Source organism: Puma concolor, chromosome F2, assembly GCF_028749965.1.
Source record: "Puma concolor isolate L17-30 chromosome F2, mPumCon1.1.hap2, whole genome shotgun sequence".
Taxonomy (NCBI): Eukaryota; Metazoa; Chordata; class Mammalia; order Carnivora; family Felidae; genus Puma; species Puma concolor.
In genome coordinates, this window is record NC_141684.1 from 77,674,139 (window position 1) to 77,694,982 (window position 20,844).

Here is a 20,844-nt window from a genome sequence, read left to right on the forward strand (position 1 = left end):
AGGAGAAGGGGAGGGGGCGGTTACCGCCACCCAAGGCCAGGGAGTCCGCTGTGTGGACCGCCGAGAAGATGCACCGTGTCTCTCCCCACGTCATCTCCACCAATTCTGGCCAAACCTGCTGCTTTTAATCCGTGAGTATCGCCAGCATTCACGCATGTCTAGCACCTGCCAAGCTCTGTGAAGAGACTGATGAGTGGAGGGTCCCCGCCCTAACGCCCCCGGGTCAGTGGGGGGCGTCAGACGAACACTCACAGCACCTACGTGACCACGTGGCGGCGGGGTCTACACGAGGAGGGCGTTTCTCAGCCTGGGCGGTCCCTCCGGGCTGAACCACAGGGGCGCAGCCACAGCCGACAGCTGAGCTCCGGATGCCCACGAGGCCAGAACACGGACGTGGGAGGAAGCCAGGCCGAGATGTCAGGCATGCTACCCAGGCAGGAGGAGGAATTGTCCCAAGAGGGAGGCCACAAGTCCCGACACCCCACTGACAAGACAGTCAAGTCTTAACTCGCTGCGAAACCTTGAAGAAGCTACCCGCCTTGGGTATGCGCAAAGCCCTCGGCCTCTGCCTGCTAGTGAGTGTTGGGCAACTATTCCCAGGAAGCGAGGGAGGGCTGTGGCCTGTGGCCTGCTCTGACCTATCCTGGCATCTGCGGGGACGGTCTCCTTGGCCCACCTCAGTGGAGATCAGGCCACTGTAGGCGACGTCTATGCCCCTCAACCTCTCCTCTTCCCGAGGACCACAAGAGTGGTTGAAGGAGACACGCAAAAAAGCGGGGGAAGAATGAGAAATTGCTGGGTGCGCTTTTGCGTGTGATACTATCATTCATTTGTTGGTGAAGTAAGAAGCGAAAAAATACCAAAGCTACATTAAAGAACCTTAAAGAGGCCTTTGGGATTAAATTCTGCATGTGTTACTCTACTCCAACACTAGATTTAATCTCTTCCTACTGTGACCTATTCTTATATTCTATTGAACTTTGTCTTAATTATTATAGTTTCAGTGTATGTTTTTACACTGGGGAGGTGAAGTTCTCTTCATGAATTACAAAAAATTGTTTCTGGCTATTCAGGTCTTTTTTCATCCAGTTGAATTTTGGAATCAGCTTTTCAAAGTCCAGAAATAGCATGTTGGGGTTTTAATCAGGACCACACTGAACTTATAGATAGATTTATGGGAAATGACATCTGCTGTAAAGTAGGCTTCATGCCCAGTGCAGAGCCCAACTTGGGGGGGCTTGAACTCACAACCCTGAAATCGAGACCTGAGCTGAGATCAAGAGTTGGTCGGTCCACCGACTGAGCCACCCAGGCGCCTTGGTAATTGTTATTTTCTAAGAGATACTGATGCAACTTGCCTCGTTAAAAAAAAAAAATTCCCAATAGCTTCCCAGAAGAAGAAAGGATTATGACGTGGTAATGTCAGTAGGTTTCAAGGGACTATGTTTCCAACATCTTTGCCAACACTGGGTCTCCCCAATCAGTACCGGATATATTTGTTCATTTAGAGCCCGTCTTCTGTATATTTTAAAGGCTTTCCTCCAATAAGTCGTGCATATTTTTGACAGGTTTATTTTGAGTATGTTATAGATTAGTTTTTGCTGCTGTTGTAAACAGTAAGCTTCTAAATAGTTATTTTGGTGCATAGGAAGGCTAAGTGTTCTATACCTGCCTTCCTGCTGAATTCTCTTATGAATTCTAGTATTCTTATGAATTCTTTCTACTGATTCTCTTGGGTTTCCTAGTTGAATGATTATACTGTCTATAAATAGTCACACTTGCCTGTTTACTTTCTATACCTTTCCAAGTACAAGCATCTTTCTTCTCCTTGGTCTTATTTCACTGGCCAGGAAGGTTCCATAAATATTGAAAGTAGCAGTATTATTAGGTAACTTTGTCTTCTTTAATTTTTAAAAATGTTTTATTATTTAGTTTTGAGAGAGAGAGAGAGAGCGAGAGACAGAGCATGAGCCGGGGAGACACAGAGAGAGCGGGAGACACAGAGTCCGAAGCAGGCTCCAGGCTCTGAGCTGTCAGCAAGAGCCTGATGCGGGGCTCGAACCCAGGAACCGTGAGATCATGACCTGAGCCAAAGTCGGACGCTGAACCGACAGAGCCATCCAGGCGCCCCACCTTTGTCTTCTTTAATGACAGCCCTTTGCCCACGTGTCATGTGTGCTGGGGGTTTCCGGGAGAAGATAACTTCAAGGATTGAAGCAAACTTCCTTCTATCATTTACATAGTACAACATAAGTTGTGCCTGCCTATCTTATTAGTTAACATGTTTCATTTGTTTGTACATGCCTCATTTGTTAAATCTCGGGAAGATTTTTAACGATTTAGTGAGCAAACAGTGAGAGAACATCATCTGGTTGCTCATGGCTAAATACAGTCTTTAGAAATCAAAGGCAAATGTCATCGATGTCTGTTACACGTTTTTGAAAACAGCTTTATTGAGGTGTAACAGACATACAGTCTGCACATGTTTAAGGGATAGAATTGTAAGTTTTGGCATGTACATGCCTGTGAAACCGCCGCCACAATCCAGACCACATTATCAACTGCAACCTTCCTCACACCCTGTGTGCGTCCCTCCCTCTGGCCCCTCTCTCCTGCTCCTGACCATCACTCACCTTTCTCCCACCATATGCCAATTTGCATTTTCAAACAATTTTATACAAACGGAATATTTTTTGTCCGGCTTCTTTTTTTTTTTTTTTTTTTCAACGTTTATTTATTTTTGGGACAGAGAGAGACAGAGCATGAACGGGGGAGGGGCAGAGAGAGAGGGAGACACAGAATCAGAAACAGGCTCCAGGCTCTGAGCCATCAGCCCAGAGCCTGACGCGGGGCTCGAACTCACGGACCGCGAGATCGTGACCTGGCTGAAGTCGGACGCTTAACCGACTGCGCCACCCAGGCGCCCCTTGTCCGGCTTCTTTCAATCAGCATAACTATTCTGCGATGGGTTATGTGTATCAATCATTCATTCCTTTTGTAAAAATTTCTGAGCAGTATTCCATTGTCTAGAGGTACACAATTTGCTTATCCATGTACCTACTGCTGGACTTTTGTCATATATATATATATATATATGACATTGTCTTCTTTTAAAAAATTTTTTAATGTTTATTATTTTGTTTTTGAGAGAGAGAGACTGAGTGTGAGCGGGGGTGGGGCAGAGAGAGGGAGACACAGATCAGAGGCAGACTCGAGGTGCTGAGCTGTTAGCACAGAGCCTGACATGGGGCTTGAACTCACGAGCTGTGAGATCATGACCTGAGCCGAAGTCGGACGTTACCCGATGGAGCCACCCAGGTGCCCCAAGACATTGTCTTCTTTTGAACATGGAAGTCTTTCATCAGACAAGATGAGAAGTGTATGTTGCTGAGATGATAGTAAAATTTACAGCATGGGGTTCAGTTGGAACATGTTTCTAGTTTGTTCTTCCACATTGAATAATACTTGATGATTATGTTTAGTATTTCTATTGGACTAGTCATGGTTGTTAACCATTTTCCTAACTTATAATTCCTTTCTTTTCTCAGTGTTCCACATTTCAATTCATCTTTGTAGCTTCAACTTGGTCTCATAATCTATTTAATTTTTCCTCCATCTAACGTTAGGAGCTCTTGTATGGTTTCTTGGAAACCTTACATGTGGTTCAGTAATTTTGACATCTTGAATCACTTAAAGCTTTGGATAAACAAGAAACATATGCTATTCCTATAAAACCTACAAATGACCTATGCCCTCTTAGCTCCAAAATTTCTAGATGAATAGCTGATGATGAATGATGGATGGTTCAATAATTTTGACATCTTGAATCACTTAAAGCTTTGGATAAACAAGAAATATATGCTATTCCTATAAAATCTACAAATGACCCATCCCCTCTTAGCTCCAAAATTTTTAGATGAATAGTTGATGATGAATGATGAAATCCTAGATGAATGGTTTTCACTCGATCACTAGACACTGGAGTGTTGGGTGGAGGGAGCGGTTAGCCTTGACGATTTATGCCCTGCTGAGCGTTGGTGGAACAGGAGAGTGTGAGAAAAAGCAAACAATGCTAATAAAATCTGAATATTAAGGATCGGCAACATGTTGATAATTGTTGAAGCTGTGTCATTAACACGTGGACTGTGTTGTACCTTCCTCTCTACATTTCAGTAGGCTTGAAAATTTTCTTTAATAATTTATTCTTCAAATTTAAAATGTTGAATTCTATCACAGTTACAAATCTATTGAGAATATGAATCTATTAAGAATATGAATTCCCTCCTCTGAATAGTTGATGAAGTAAATTAAATTAATGAATTTCTTAATTTTGAATCACCCTTCCCTTACTAAGTAAACTCTTCTTGGGTCTAAAAGATGGTTACTCTTATATTATACTGCTGGAATGGATTAGGTTAATATTTTATAAGGGATTTTAAAAAATCTGTCTGTCTATCTATCTATCTATCTATCTTTATTAGGAAATTATTTTCGTCCTGACGATTTGCAGTTTGCCTGTAAAATTACTGTAATCTTGTAAGAGTGGCTGGTAGATTATGTTTGCAATTTCTTCTCTGACTTCTGTTCTTCTTCAGCTTCTTTCTTTGAGCATCAAACACATGAATTAAATGGGTTCGACCTATTTACAAGATTTTTAAAATAAACCATGGGTATGAATTAGCTCAGCCAGTCTTTCATATGATGACATACGGTCTGATCGGCCAAACTAGCTTCATGGATCTTTTTTTCCTTTGCCTTCATCGTATCTGTGGCAGAACTCTGTACACATTTCATTTCCATTTGTTCTTCCCAACTAACATGGAATCAGCGCTTCTTCATCATGGCTACTGTCTTCTTCTTTTGGTAGGTGCCTGGTATAGACTGCTGGGCATCACTTCAGTGTCTGTTTGGGAGACTCAAGCATAGCACAGGCATAATGCCCCAGTAGCTGGCTGCCTTTGCCTGAGGAGTTCTATGAGTGCAAGACCAATGTCGGTGGCCTCAGATGCTTTATCCTATCATTTATGGCATTTCCTCAGCCTGAGGAAATGGGAATAACACGGGTTGGCAATTTATTAAACATTTAGATCTTAACCAAAGGATAATCCTACTCAAACATGGCTTTTCCAAATTCCCAGGAACCTGGCATTGAAGAGAATTCCTTCAAAGTTCAAGTAAAATCCAAGGCAAACTCTTAATGTTGACCACAGTCTTTCAGTAATTTGGGATAAAAAGACGTATCTTAGAAAAAAATTTTAACCTACCCATAATTAGCTCAGGAAGGTTATTTCTTATTTTCTGGTAAACTTAAGCCTGGTGGTTGGATTCCATTAATAGCTGCTTATTTCCATTATAGTTTCCAACCTCTGAGAACAGCCATTTCTTGAACTGCATGTTGGGAATATGATGACACATCAAGTATTATATGAAAACAATCTTATCTCTAAGGCCTAAGACCTGAGCTCTTGTTAGAATCATGGACAACGGTTGGGGTGCCTGGGTGGCTCAGTCGGTTGAGCATCCGACTTTGGCTCAGGTCATGATCTCACTGCTTGTGGGTTCGTTGGGCACGTTGGGCTCTGTGCTGACAGCTCAGAGCCTGGAGCCTGCTTCGGATTCTGGGTCTCCCTCTTTCTGCCCCTTCCCTGCTCATACCCTGCCCTTCTCTCTCTCTCTCTCTCTCTCTCTCTCAAAAATAAACAAACATAAAAAAAAAAAAATCATGGGCAAGGATACAGATTCATAGACAAGATCCCAGTGAAGGAGAACCAAGCACCTTAAGGGACATAAATTCAAAACCATCCTAAGCAATTCGTAGAAAATGATCCTACCATGGGGGGACAGTTCAGGCCCTTAAAGAGTTAAACCAATATACAAGGAAACTTGAGAGGACTAAGTCCCATGAAGGCAACCCCAGTCCCAAATCCATCTACACAGCCTCTGAGTTCCTTTTTCTATCACAAACCTTGGCTCTTGAAGTATGTTCCCTCTGGGCAAGTACCCCTCTGTAGATCACACGTGAAAATTACTAAAGGGAAACCTCACTAAAATCGAGTCAGGGGACCAGAAGGGGGAGCTCTCACCCCTTATGGCTCAGTGTCAATTACAGCAAGAACTGCCAATTACAGACCCCAACAGAAGACTCCTTAACAGGAAAGAATCATCAATTACAGGCCACAACAGGAAAAGATACACATTGCATCTCCTACAAGAAACTGACGACCCCAGCAACTCAGCCAATGGGAAACCATCATCACCATGAACTCTTGCTTTTCTCAAATGTGTATATTTTCAAAACAACCCCTCCCCCAACTTCCTCCTCCATAAAATAACATTATTCTCCTTTGTTGGACTAGCCTATGGTTTTTTGCCGTGGCTTGCCTGTCCTGCATTGCAATTTTCTGCTATTCTCGAATAAACCTGTTTTTTGCTGGTAAAAGAACTTTTATTTTTATCACAGTAAATGTCCTTAATTTCTGTTTTCATTTCTACTATTCTTTATTTATCTACTTGCTTGAAAACTATTTTGTCAGCTTTCTCCTCACCTCTGGCACTAAATTTGTAGTTCATTTATTTTCAGTCATTGCTGTTTTCTAATTAATGCATTTTGGGCTACACATTTTTATCCAATTACTGCTTTGATCATAGCCACGAGTTTTGACGTGTGGCACTACTGTTGAATTCTAAAGAGCTCAAATCTAATTTCAGCTCAGATTTTTTTTATCCAAGGTTTTTAGAAGTTTATGTAAAAAAATTTTTTTAAATGTTTATTTTTGAGAGAGAGAGACAGAGTATAAGTGGGGGAGGGGCAGAGAGAGAGGGAGACACAGAATCCAAAGCAGGTTCTAGGCTCTGAGCCACCAGCACAGAGCCCGATGCAGGGCTCGAGCTCACAAACTGTCATATCACGACCTGAGCCAAAGTCAGACGCGTAACCGACTGAGCCACCCAGGTCCCCCTTAAAAATAAACTTCTGAGGGGCACCTGGGTGGCTCAGTCGGTTACGCGTCTGACATTGGCTCAGGTCATGATCTCGTGGTGAGATCGAGCCCTGTGTTGGGCTCTGTGCTGACAGCTCAGGGCTTGGAGCCTGCTTGGGATTCTGTCTCCCTCTTTCTCTGCCCCTCCCCTGCTCACACTGTGTCCCACTCTGTCTCTCTCTCAAAAATAAACATTAAAAACACAAGTTTATTTTTAGTTTCTTGACTAGCCTGTCACTAGCGTCTGTATATTTTTTGCACTGATTAGAAAATGTAGCCTGACTTTACGACTTCTGAATATATTGAGATTTTGGGGTAATCTTCTTCGAAGTTTAAAAAGAGGTAGCTTTACTTACCTACAGTTTTGCATTTTTCAGAATATCATATAAACGAGATGATACAGTGTGTAGCCACCTCTAGAATTTTCCATTCGTTTTCCGGGATCATAATGTCAATGGATGCAAGAACCTATTAGTCTGGGCACTTGCGCCACAGCGGGAATGGGGCGGACCCAGCACAGGACATTCGTCCTCGCGACTAACAACTCCATCATTCCCGCGACGCTTTTGTTATCCTATGTTGCAGAAGTAACCGATTTGAGTTTTGCCTTTTCTCTGCCTTCACACTGAAGAAGCTACTAACGAAGTCAAAACGGGGTGGGAGGAGAAGGCAGAGAACTACTTCCGGTATTTTATCGCTTTAGGAATTCCAAGTACACCAACCCTACTAGGTCATAGGTTTGGACTACAAACAAGCGTGAGACCCCTTTTGCACTAACCACACCGGCACACTCACCAATTGTGCCTTCTTTCCTGTCATGCCCTAAACCTGCCTTCCCCAATATTTTTTTCGAGCCTGTTCAAGTGACTGGAACAAAGCTCCCTTCCTCAGGAGCCACTTCTGGTCATTTAACTTCCACTGCTCGCTGAGCTCCCACTGACAGTGGCGCTGAGATGCATGAAAAGAACGGCGGTGATACTCCAGGAATATTCTCTGTGCTGCAGCCTTAAGAGAGATTCTCGTTTTCTTGTTCTCTGCAGTAACATTTCTGAGTACTTAGCAGAATTTGCTCCTGGTTTTTACCCTTCTTTTGGTCTTCCTGCCTTTTAAGTTTCCGCAGTCTGGAAAAGCTTTTTTCTAACATTATTTTGCCCTGGATGCAGGATGGGTTTTCACAGATACCACCTTTAGTCGTATAGTCTACACCTCGATCCTGACACGCGGGGCAAGCACACCCAGGGCGTGCTCGATACGTGGCGCAGGGCTGAGTGTCAGCCTCCCGCAGGGTCTGCAAATGTGTGTTCTTCAGGTTGGGTGCTCACCGCAGGGTGGGGGCAGTGGAGGGAGCTAGGACCCAGGACCCTCTCAGACGGTGCCTAACTTCTGAAGAACTAGAAGGATTCAAGTGAAGGGGAAAAGTCCTTACACGCGTTGGAGGGAGATGCAACTCTGGTGTGATGGGCTCCGGGCTTCTGGGACCTGAAAGGGGCTATTTCTGAAGGTGTTTGGCTTTGAGTGGGGTTAAACCCCATGGGATGTCTCTTTCATTCAAGAATCTGTACCATGGGGGCGTCTGGGGGGCGTCTGGGGGGCGCCTGGGTGGCTCAGACTCTTGACTTCACCTCAGGTCATGATCTCACGACCTGTGAATTTCAAGCCCCGCCTCGGGCTAACAGCGTGGAGCCTGCTTGGGACTCTGTCTCCCTCTCTCTCTGCTTCTCCCCTGCTCATGCTCTGTCTCTCCCTCAAGGTACATAAATAAACTTAAATAAACCCCAAAGAATCTACCCCATGAAGTTCGAAAAACAGACCAACTGAAATCAGCAGGGTCCATTTTACTACTCAGCTCTCCCTGGGGTTAGCTTAGCTGCTTAGTCTGAAAACAGCAATAGGAGAACGCGGCTTTCTCTGAGTCACACGGTCCAAGCGGTAACACCGGATCACCTGATGCTAAGTAAGTCACGACCAGGCCCACTGCCCGTCGAAGGCTTCCACCCGTTATTACTAGCTACTGGGAAAGAAGCTGAACCCAGGTCAACAGTGATGTTTCTGTTTTCTTTAGCTGGATCCTGAGATAAACCAATTTCAAGTCTGAGGGAATGGCGGCACGTTGCCCTGTGGTACAGTCATCACCACAAAGAAGTCCAACTCATTCTAGCTCATGAAAGATTAACGAAGAGCTGGAAGCTACTTGCACTGACTTCGACATGGTCAAATGGACCAAAACTCCAACCAGAGCTGTGTCTTCTATTTTATATGACCCAGAGAGCTAACAGTTTTTAGTAGCTCATGGGTTTTGGTGGGAGATCTGAACTCTTCCTCTGTGTAAAACTATGAGCTTTGAAAAATTTCTGTCTTGGTTTTATTGTCTGAATGATTTGGGGGCTATTTTAAGACAAAACCGGCTCATTGTTCTAGAAGGGGAAATCAACTGAAAGCGTACTAATAACAATGGACATTTTAGAATTACAATTACTTCCAGATGGATGCTTACACATGTCCTCACCTCTTAAAAAAGTACTTAAGTATGTTACCATCTGTTTTGCAGGGACTTTGCATGGAAATCTTTACTCTTCTGTTTAAATAGCTGCGGCCAAGTTTAAGACTACAATAGTCATGTCTTTCGCTTCTTTTCTGTTGTTACTAAATGAACATATTGTGTAACTCAACTTTTATGATGGCTTTTGGGAAATATTAGAAGTAGTAAGAGTATGATCTGAAGGAAATTAATCAATTATGCATGTTTTACGTTGTTCTTTCTTAATGCCAACCAACAGTTCAAGAACATCTTGCGAGTACTGATTGAAATCTTCATCCTGGGCTTTCCTTATCCCAGGAGACCATGGGAATTTCTCAAGGAGATTGTAGATGGGTGCATTCCCCATGATAACTTAGCCCAGAGGCACCTCTCAAAGTACTGAATGTGAACTGAAATGCTTGTGGGGCTGCTTTGGGGAATCTTCAAGTCATTAAAGAATGTGTCAGTCAGTCATTAATGGTGCGCATGAGAACTTCTGCGGGCCTTTTAGTGTTTCTCAGCAAGGAAGAGGCCCTCTAACAAGAATTTTTGAGCAATCACTGCAAATTACAGGGGAAAAAAAAGGACAACATATTTGCAACATGGAAAAATTAATGCCTACATTCGAACTTACTTCAACGGACAAACCTACCCATGGTCTCCCTCTTCCTGTCTCGATAGCAACGCTGTCGTCTCTCCAGTTGTCTACAAAAGCTTGAAGCCACCCTCCGCCGCTCCCACTCACAACTCCTGGCAAAGCCAAATGAAGTCTGTCCCCAGGATGCCTTTCACCTCCGCCCCCCACTACTTCTCCGCGTGCCTTAGGTAACGTCTCCAGCCTTGGATTATGAAGGAAGTCTCTGCCCTCCATTCTGGCCTTGGCTCACTAGAAAAAGGGTGAAGTTCTGGAAGGAGCCATGAGAGAGTCGTCATTGCCCTTCCTCCCTCTATGGTCTTTCTTTTTTACTCCTTCTGAGACACTATTTTAGGTGGTACTTGGTAGGGAAGGAGTTGACTTTGCGATGAGTGTGCTTTTGCTTGGGAGATACATTTTCATTTTGGATAGCTGGGAAGGTGAGGCTGGGGGAGCAGCGAAGCAGAGGTTATCGGGGGCACCTGGCTGGCTGTCAGAAGAGCGTGTGAACTCTTGATCTCAGGGTCGTGAGTTTGAGCTCCATGTCGGGCATAGAGATTACTTAAAAAAAAGAAAAGAATAGGTTTTATTTTTTTCTCTTTTTTTAATGTTTATTTATTTTTGAGAGAGAGAGAGAGAACGCAAAGGAGGAGGGGCAGAGAGAGAGGGAGGCACAGAATCTGAAGAGGGCACCAGGCTCTGAGCTGTCAGCGCAGAGCCCGATGCGGGGCCCGAACCTATGAACCACAAGATCATGACCTGAGCTGAAGTCGGACGCTGAACCGACTGAGCCACCCAGGCGCCCCAAGAACAGGTTTAAGGGAAGCAGCATGGACAGTGCTAGGTCATCAGGGTTAGAAACCTGACAAAGACTGAGGGCAGAAACTGGGCAGGACTGTGGTCTGCTTCTCGTAGTTTCTTGTCTGTTATGTCGCAGGGACCTAACTGCTGTGGACAGTGGCTGGCTGGAGAGCTGATGTAGTCAAGATACAGTTAATATGAATTCTGGGGCTATGTTAGCTAGCATTCCAGATTAGTTAAATTTGACACACTTTTCTAAACTGGTATTTCTTTTCCTGTAACAATTGTTGGGTGTCTCCTCTGTTCACCATACCCAAACATTTTAAAAAGAAACCTACATCAAAACATCAATAGAGTGTTTTTTTCCATGATGGTGGAAGAGGAGTGCCTAGCATATAGGAGGCACTAGAAATAATAGATGCAAAATATATGGACATACCTATATGAACATACATACATGCACGCGTACACACACACACATGCACAATATTGATAGCACAACGGCTCCATAGATTAACCTGCCCATTTTCATTTAGAGGAAATTAATTACCAACGTATGAACAGATTCCACCTGATCCCTCTGTCAAAAATATAAAAATCAGGGGCTCTTCGGTGGCTCAGTCAAAGCAACTGACCGTGGCTCAGGTCGTGGTCTCATGGTTCGTGAGTTCAAGCCCCGCATTGGGCTCTCTGCTCTGAGAACAGAGCCCGCTTTGGATCCTCTGCCCCCCCCCCCCAAATAAAAATAAAAACATTTAAAAACCATAAAAATCAGTCATTTCTGGGGGTGCCCAGGTGGATCACTTGGTTAAGCCTCCGACTCTTGTTTCGTTTCAGGTCATGATCTCACGGTTTGTGAGTTCAAGCCCCGAGTCGGGCTCTGTGCTGACAGCGTGGAGTCTGCTCGGGATTCTCTTTCTCCCTCTCTCTCTCTGCCCCTTCTGCTACTTGCTCTCTCGCTCTCACTCAAAATAAATAAACTTTGAAAAACCAGTCATTTTTGTTTTGACATTTAATAGTTTAGCTTTTTCTTCATTTTCACAGCAAGGTCCCTAAAGTAATAATCAGTGTAACGATACCATTGCAGACACAGCCCGGAACAGCTGAAATAAGGAAGAAATACCAAGTGATGGCGGTCACATTGCCGACGGGAGTGCAAACTGGTCCGACCACTTTGGAACACTCCCAGAATCCACGAAAGCTGACCGCATGCGCACCCTCCGTCCCAGCCGCTGCAGCGCTTAGTACACATTCCCCGGAAAGGGTGCACCAAAAGCATGCGTTACTAGGCTACTCTTGGATGCACTATACACAGTAGCCTCAAACTACTCAAATGTCCATCAATGGCGGGATGGCTAGATTGCGGTGTGTGCATCCAATGGAGTATTACTCAGCAATGAGCATGATCGATCTACAATCACGTCGACACACACAAGAATCTCACCAACAGGGGCGCCTGGGTGGCTCAGTCGGTAGAGTGTCCGACTTCGGCTCAGGTCATGATCTCACGGTCTGTGAGTTCGAGCCCTGCGTCGGGCTCTGTGCTGACAGCTCAGAGCCTGGAGCCTGCTTCGGATTCTGTGTCTCCCTCTCTCTCTCCCCCTCCCCTGCTCATGCTCTGTCTCTGTCTCAAAAATAAATAAAAACATTAAAAAAAAAAAAAAAAAGAATCTCACCAACAACGTGGAGTTAGGAGCCAGACGGAAAAAGACGGTGCCCTGCGTGGTGCTATTGCAAGAAAATACGAACCCTGGCGAAACCGTCCTGTGCGGTCAGGGGTCAGAGCAGGGCTTCGCCTTGGTGAGGACGTTTCTGGGAACTTGCAGTGCGCGGTCGCCACAATCTGGATGCCGGTTACAGGGGTGTGTGCAGGGGGTACATGCGTCAAACCATAGGCATGCTTTTCTCTCTGTCTGGCATGGTTTTAAAGAAAGCGAGCACGAAAACAGGAAAGCCGAGAAGCCACGGGAATGGAAGGAGGGTGGAACAGAGGTTTATAATTATCCCGGGTGTCTGCCACCTGCCAGGGCGTCCTGACTTCCCGCGCCCAGGAGGCTCCAAGCAGGGGAGCGCTCGCGGGAAATCTTCCCAGCGCTAAGAGCGTGCACATGGGCCTGCAGGTGCTGGCTCGCCTCCGCTCGCCTCCGCACGTGTTCCTCTGCGATCTACTCTCGCTGCCAGGGGTCTGCCCCATGCTTTCAATGTTTTTGACCCTGATGTCGAAGAAGCAGAGAGTGTCATGGAGGAGGCGTGTTTTAAAAATTTTTTTTTCCAACGTTTATTTATTTTTGTGACAGAGAGAGACAGAGCATGAACGGGGGAGGGGCAGAGAGAGAGGGAGACACAGAATCGGAAACAGGCTCCAGGCTCCGAGCTGTCAGCCCAGAGCCTGACGAGGGGCTCGAACTCATGGACCGCGAGATCGTGACCTGGCTGAAGTCGGACGCTCAACCGACTGCGCCAGCCAGGCGCCCCAAGAGGCGGCGTGTTTTAAAGCGTGTAAGAGTGCCTGAGATGCTGTCCATTTCACAGCGCAGCCCTACAAAGTTCTTGGCAGAAATCTGGAGTCCAATGAGCGCGATCGCGGCCTTGCACGCGATTTTTGTGTGTGCCGCAGCATCCTGGGGCATTGTCAACAAGACATTGTGAGAAATGGTTGACATCCTTCCTGGCTGCTTCGTTTCACGGTTTCTCAAAGGTGGAAAATATGTCGAGTCTTTGTTTGACGACTTATCAGGGGGATCAGGGAAAGAAAGGGTCAAAAGGTTAAAAATATGACCACGTTGTTTGTTTTCAAAGGGTTTTCCTGCTGAGCTGGTCACACTTTTATTGAGCTCCCCAGTGAAGCGGTCCGGGGGTGGGGGTGGGGGGCCGCGGGGTGAGCCTGACCGTCTCTGCCACGGGGGCATGTTCTAGTCAAAGAAGCAGACAAAAGCCATGACAGCGAACAGGTAAGAAAACGTCGGGCACGAGATGTGCTGAAGGATGCTAAAAGGGTTGACACCCCGTAGCATGATGAGGGTAGTGGCCAGGGAAGGTCTCTGAGAGGGGGACCTGAGATGAGACCAACGATTTGGAGGTAGGCACACAGAAATGTTGGGGGTGCGTCTAAGAAGGAATTGCAAATACGAATGACACTGGCACGTTCCTGGAACACACAGGAAGGATGGTGAATGATGAAGAGATGGAAGGCGTTGAGCACACGTGAGTCAGGGGGATGAGAAGGAGCTCAGAGACCAGGGACCTCGGATTTCTCCAAGAGGACTGATGGAGAAGTGCCAGAGTGAGCCAATGGGCCATGGGCGTGGGTTTCGGGACGGGGTTTCGGAGGCGGAGCAGCGGGGGACGGCTGACTCCAGGGATGGTCACATAAGTGAGGGCTGAGGTGTGGGAGAGGAAGAGACTTCTGGAACCGAGAAATTAAGGAGCTGAGAGGCCAGAGGGTGGCACGGGTCATTTACAGGCAAGTTGAAGAGATCAGGAGTGATGACAGGGCCAGTGTTGGAGAGGAAATGGCACCCAGATGCTGGAGTCTTCTACTCCAGAGCAGGGACCAGAGGCTGCACAGATGGCTGAAAGGGGCAGAAGCAGGCTCCAAGGATACGCTTTCAAAAGAAGTCTATGTTTTTTAAAATTGTGGTAAATTTACATAAAATTTATCATTTTCACCATTTTTAAGTGTAGAGTTCAGTGGCACTAAGTACATTCACACTATTGTCCAACCATCTGTCTCCAGAACTTTCTCCTCTCCAGCTGAAACTCTGAATTCGTTGAACACTGATTCCCCGTCCCCACCCACCCCCGGCCCCTGGCAACCACCACGCCACTCTCTGTCTCGAAAGTTCCTCCAATAAGTGGGATCATCCAGGATCTGTGCTTTGGTGTCTGGCTTGTTTCAGTCAGCGTCGGGTCTTCGAGGTTCAGCCATGTTGAAGCATGTGCCGGAACTTAAGAGGTAGGGTTTTGAGGGAAGCATGTTTTGGAAGTGGCCACAGACCCGTCTTACTTCTAAGGATGGAAGTAACGGGTACAATTTCAGGGGCGCCTGGGTGGCTCAGTCGGTTAAACACCCGACTGGGGCTCAGGTCATGATCTCGTGGTGCGTAGGTTTGAGCCCTGCCTCGGGCTCTGTGCTGATGGCTCAGAGCCTGCAGCCTGCTTCGGATTCTGTGTCTCCCTCTCGTTGCCCCTCCCCCACTGCGCATTGCAGAAAAATGGCTGCAATTACCAGGGCCAGGGCGGGAGATGTGCTGTCTGAGAAAGGAGCCAGATTTCAGGGGGAGAAGGGAGACAAGGGCCGTTGAGACACTTGGGAAAAGCTGGGACATTCTGCCGATGGCACAGTGAGTTCCAGAGAGCACAGCAGCTCCGCTGAAGCCAGACCACAAGGTGACCACCTCGGTGGGGACTGGGATCAGACACCGATGAGCATTCCAGGTTTATTTGGGGAAGGCCCGCAAATCTTGGGCTGGTACTTAAAGAATAGTTGTTGGGGGCACCTGGGTGGCCCAACTGGTTGAGCATCCAACTTTGTTTTTGTTTTTATTTTATTTTTGAGAGAGAGAGAGAGAGAGAGAGAGAGAGAGAGAGAGAGAGAGAGCATGAACGGGGGAGGGGCAGAAAGAGAGGGAGACACAGAATCGGAAGCAGGCTCCAGGCTCCGAGCTGTCAGCACAGAGCCCGACGCGGGGGTCGAACTCACGGACCGTGAGATCATGACCTGAGCCAAAGGGACGCCCCACCGACTGAGCCACCCCAGGCTACCCCTGAGCATCCAACTTTGGACGACGGCTCAGGTCATGACCTCAGTTTGTGAGTTCAAGCCCCACGTCAGGCTCTGCGCTGACGGTGTGGAGCCTGCGTGGGATTGTGTCTCTCCTTCTCTCTGCCCCTCCCTCGCTTGTGCTCTCTCTCTCAAAAGAGATAAGTGAACTTAAAAAAAAAAAAAAAAAAGAGTAGTCGTTGAAAAATAATGAGCAACTGTTCTAGAACTTCCACAAGTGTGTGTGGTGGCCTGGGGCGTGTTGGGAAGAGAGACCAGGGGGTTTCGAGTCTGAGGCTACTTCTATTCTGACCTTTGCCACGGGTGTGGCCTGGACCCTACTGCGTCATCTTCCCAGGCCTCTGCCTCATCTGCACACCAGCTACCTGGAGATTTACTGAAAGCAGTAGAGAGAGAATGGAGACCAGAGGTCTCTGAAGACTAGACAGTGCTACTTTAATACTGTTCTTATTATTAGCTAACTTAGTACTGACTGGCATTTAGCGTAACAGAGAGAAGGAGTAATGTGGGAGGGAGGCCTTTAAATCGTGTTCTAAGTTCATAAACAAATCCAGCCTATACCTTCGTATCCGTATCCACCCAGGTCCCCACTTATCCAGCCTCGGACACCTGGCACCTGAGCCTTCACAAATCTAGAAACCGAAAATGGCGCCCGCTGCTCGCAGGTGGTAACAGAAGAGCCGAGGGAAGCGGGAGTGGGGAGACCAGAGAAGAGGGGGGTAGGTGCCTCAGCTTGCCACCAGGAGCTGGGGAGCGCTTCTCGCGGGTTCCCCGGGGAAGGCCGGCGAGGACCTGCCCGAGGCCCGGGCAGGGAGACGGGGTCCGGCCGGCACTCTGCCCCGGTCGGGCCTGGGCCTCGGTTTCCCCACCTGCAACCTGAAGGGGCAAGGTGATCACTAAGCTTTTCTTCTTATCCGAAGATGCTACTCCATCGGTGAGACGTGCAAACGCTGCCTGCCTGGTGAAAAAAGCAGGATCCAAAGGATCCAAAGGCCACATACCGCAGGACGCCTTTCAGGGGAAATACCTAACGAAGCTGCAGAAACAGAGGTGGGTCAGCGGTTGCTAGCGGCTGCGGGCGAAAGGCCTGAGTGACAGCCAGGGGGCGTGGGTTTCCTCCTGGGGAATGAGATGTTCGGAAACAGATTTATGGAGATTGCCACGCACTCTGAATATATTAAAAGCCACCGAGGGGCGCCTGGGTGGCGCAGTCGGTTAAGCGTCCGACTTCAGCCAGGTCACGATCTCGCGGTCCGGGAGTTCGAGCCCCGCGTCGGGCTCTGGGCTGATGGCTCAGAGCCTGGAGCCTGTTTCCGATTCTGTGTCTCCCTCTCTCTCTGCCCCTCCCCCGTTCATGCTCTGTCTCTCTCTGTCCCAAAAATAAATAAACGTTGAAAAAAAAATAAAAAAAAAATAAAAGCCATCGAACTGCACACTTTAAATGGGCAAACCGTACATATGTGCATTACACCCCAATGAGATGGTTTCTAAAATGCCGTTGCCTTACGTAGTCTTGTCACCTGAAACGAATGTAACATTGTGTCAACTATACTTCAATTAAAAGCTTTTTAATGCTGTTATTTTCTCTTTATATATATTTTATTTATTTTTTTTATTAAAAATTTTTTTAACATTTATTTATTTTTGAGACAGAGAGAGACAGAGCATGAACAGGGGAGGGGCAGAGAGAGGGAGACACAGAATCTGAAACAGGCTCTGGGCTCTGAGCTGTCAGCACAGAGCCCGACGCGGGGCTTGAACCTCCGAACCATGAGATCGTGACCTGCGCCGAAGTTCGGCGCTTAACCGACGGAGCCACCCAGGTGCCCCCCTAAAATGCTGTTACTTTAACTGACTTTAAAGGCAGTCTGTGGGACTGCAGGCGTCCAAAAGAGCGAAAGCACCGGCTGTGAGTTCGATCCTGGCGCTAAGGTCGTGAGCTGACCCAAGTCATTTGCCCGCTGGCTAGTCCCACCTGCTGTTTCACAGAGGTAACTTACCCCGGGCCTGGTATTTAATCCGAGCTGTTAACCCGGTTAGGTGTGACAAAGCAATTCCCTGGCTTAGAGCCCAGACACATCAGAAAAGGAAAGAAAAATACCCAGGGGAGAAAAATAGGACGGAGAACCCTGGTGGGGAACAGCAGCTGCCGTGTGCGGGGGCAGGGGAACCGGGTACACGCGAAGAACACGGGCTCCGAAGTGGCCAGGGGGAGAGTGATACAGGGCACAGAGGGATACACAGCACTGGGTGGGGTCGGCGTGGGGACTGGCAGCCCGGTTCTGGAAGGAAATGCTACGTCCATAGCCCAGAGCTGTGTGCGGTTGCTAATATTTAGAGGTCTTTTTTTAATGTTTATTTTCTATCTTTGGCGGGGGGTGGGAGGGAAGGGCAGAGAGAGACAGGGGAACAGAGGATCCGAAGCAGGCTCTTCTGACAGCAGCGAGCCTCATGGGGGATGGGGTGGGGTGGGGTGGGGTGGGTGGGGGGTCTTGAACTCACGAACTGTGAGATCATGACCTGAGCCAAAGTCAGACGCTTCACACACTTGGAATTTGTTAAAGTCTGTATTTGAGGGGGGGAAAAAAAAAAAAGAAGAAGGTGCCGTGAAAATACTTCCCCAAACATCATGTTACAGTGGGAAATTCAAAAGAACGTGCCAGTCACATTCTGTGGCAGCATTTCAGGGCTCCCTTTTACACGGAGGGGGGTTGCTACAAAGATCAGGAATGCAAGCTGTTTCCTTGGTTGAAAGCACAAGTGCTCTTGACTATCACGTTCACGGTCTTTCCTACGTGCAACAGTGGAGGCATGGTTCCCAGAGCGCACGTGGAGAAACAGAAACGCATAAAGCTTCACGGGTTACATTTCGGATTTTATTTAACAGAGAAGACAGTGCGGAAGTGCAATTCGTGCCACATCGGCCCTTGCTGTTCCGTCTTCTGCCTACCACCCCCCTCTCTCTTGTTTTGAAGGCTGACTAAGTCTAGAGCCCACAGGGTATCGTGTATTGTACTGTACGTGCCTCCACGTAACCCTAAGAATGTGAATCGAAATTCGATGTGGATTTAAGTCCTCTACGCACTCACTCACGAAAGCGTCTGAAGCATGGGCTGTTAAGAACGAAGCCAGTTTCTTCTGTGGTCCTGAGGGGATACAAGGAACATATCCTCCCAACAAGAAAAAGGACAAAGCCCGTCTCTGCTCCCCTAATTGCCACCCCTGCCCCATTCCTCACCACACTCGGATTCCCTTCAATACTAGGACAAGGGTCTGGGAACATCTGGTCTCCTCAGAAACATTTCTGGAGGTGCCACAGTTTCCTCAACTCAGAAGACTTGTCCTGATTAACCACGCAGAGGGGGAAGTGCAACCTTCCTCGTCGAAGCCAGCCAGGGAAGCTGAAGCTGGGAAAAGGCCGTGCAGGGGCGAGGGTGAGGGGGCTAGGGGGTTGCCGATCAAGGAGGCATTCCCTCCAGAGGGACAGGGCATCAGAGGGCAGGCCTGGAGCTCATACTGTCAAGGTCTTTTGACGGCCAGAAGGCTCCTGTTATACCTGCCAAATGTATCCAGACACACCTTGTGCCTGTTAGTTGCTCTGTCAATGGTGAGCTGACCTACCAAGCATCCAAAAGGCCCTTAGGAGGGGCGCCTGGGTGGCTTGGTCGGTCAGGGTCAGGGTCAGGCTTTGGCTGAGGTCACGATCTCACGGTCTGTGGGTTCGAGCCCCGCGTCGGGCCGTCTGCTGTCAGCACAGAGCCTGCTTCAGATCCTCTGTCCTCCTTCTCTCTCTGCCCCTCTCCCACTCATTCTCTCCTTCTCTCTCTCTCAAAATAAATAAACATAAAAAAACCCCACAAAAGCCCTGAGGAAATAACATTCTTAGCATAACTAACAGGGGTTGGTCATCCAGACTCGGTGCCCTTCTGATGCGAGGAAGTAGAAGTTCAAGCACCATCCATGAAGTGGTCTAGTTAAGTCACTGCACCCACCTAAGTCGATTCCAGCCTTTGGATCTGACATCTAGTTTGCAGAAATTTAGGGAGCAGAGGAACAAGTTAAGCATCATGAGGAAGAAGCAAATACATTCGTGATGTAGGACAATCCATGGGGCAACGGGTCCAATTTTTTCCAAAGTTAGTACGTGAAAAAGATGAAGGGTGGAGAAAGCAGTCGGGCAGAGACGAAGGAGAAACAACGTGATATGGTCAGTGTTAGGGACTAAATTGTGTCCCCCAATTAAAAAAAATTTTTATTGTTTATTATTTTTGAGAGAGAGAGAGAGAGAGAGAGAGCAAGCAGGGAAGGGGCAGCGAGAGAGGAAGACACAGAATCGGAAGCAGGCTGCAGGCTCTGAGCGCTCAGGACACAGAGCCAGACGCGGGGCTCAAAGTCACAGACCGCAAGACCATGACCTGAACTGTCGTCGGCCGCCTCATTGACTAAGCCACCCAGGCACCCCATGTGTCCCCCAATTAAAAAAAATTTAATGTTTATTTTTGACAGAGAGAGAGAGAGAGAGGGAGAGAGAGAGAAAGAGAGAGACAGACAGAACAAGGGGCAGGGGAGAGGGGGTAGGAGCAGAGAGAGGGGGAGACACAGAATACAAAACAGGCTCCAGGCTCTGAGCTCTAGGCACAGAGCCTGACGCGGGGCTTTGAACACACGAACCATGAGATCATGACCTGAGCTGAAGTCGGGCGCTCAACTGACTGAGCCACCCAGGGCGCCCCAGTCTCCCCAGTTTTATGTTGAAGTCCTAATCCCCACTACTTTAGAACGTGACTGCGTTTGGACACAGGGTGTTTAAAAGAGGTGAGTAAGTTAAAATAAGACCATCAGAGTGGGGTCACGATACAATCTGACCGGCGTCCTTATAAGAAGCAGAAATTTGGACAAAGACAAGGAGGATGGGCACGCACAGAAGGAATAACACGGGAGGGCACCGAAGAGAGCTGCGAGCCACGCCAGGGACAGGGGCCTCGGGAGAAACGAAACCTGCCCACACCTTGAACTTGAACTTCTGGCCTCCAAACTGTGAGAAAAGAAACTTCTGTTGCGGTGGCATTTTGTTACGGCAGCCTTAGCAAATGCTAAATGATGCAGATGTTAAATGTTAAGTAGATGT

At 47.6% G+C, this 20,844-nt stretch overlaps 1 protein-coding gene across 3 annotated transcripts in view; it reads right to left on the reverse strand.

Annotated features, from left to right (window-relative positions):
- The window catches only part of RGS20 (regulator of G protein signaling 20), an 86,074-nt gene that overhangs the window by 19,328 nt on the left and 45,902 nt on the right, over positions 1 to 20,844 (reverse strand). The gene's annotated exons all lie outside the window — the stretch shown is intronic.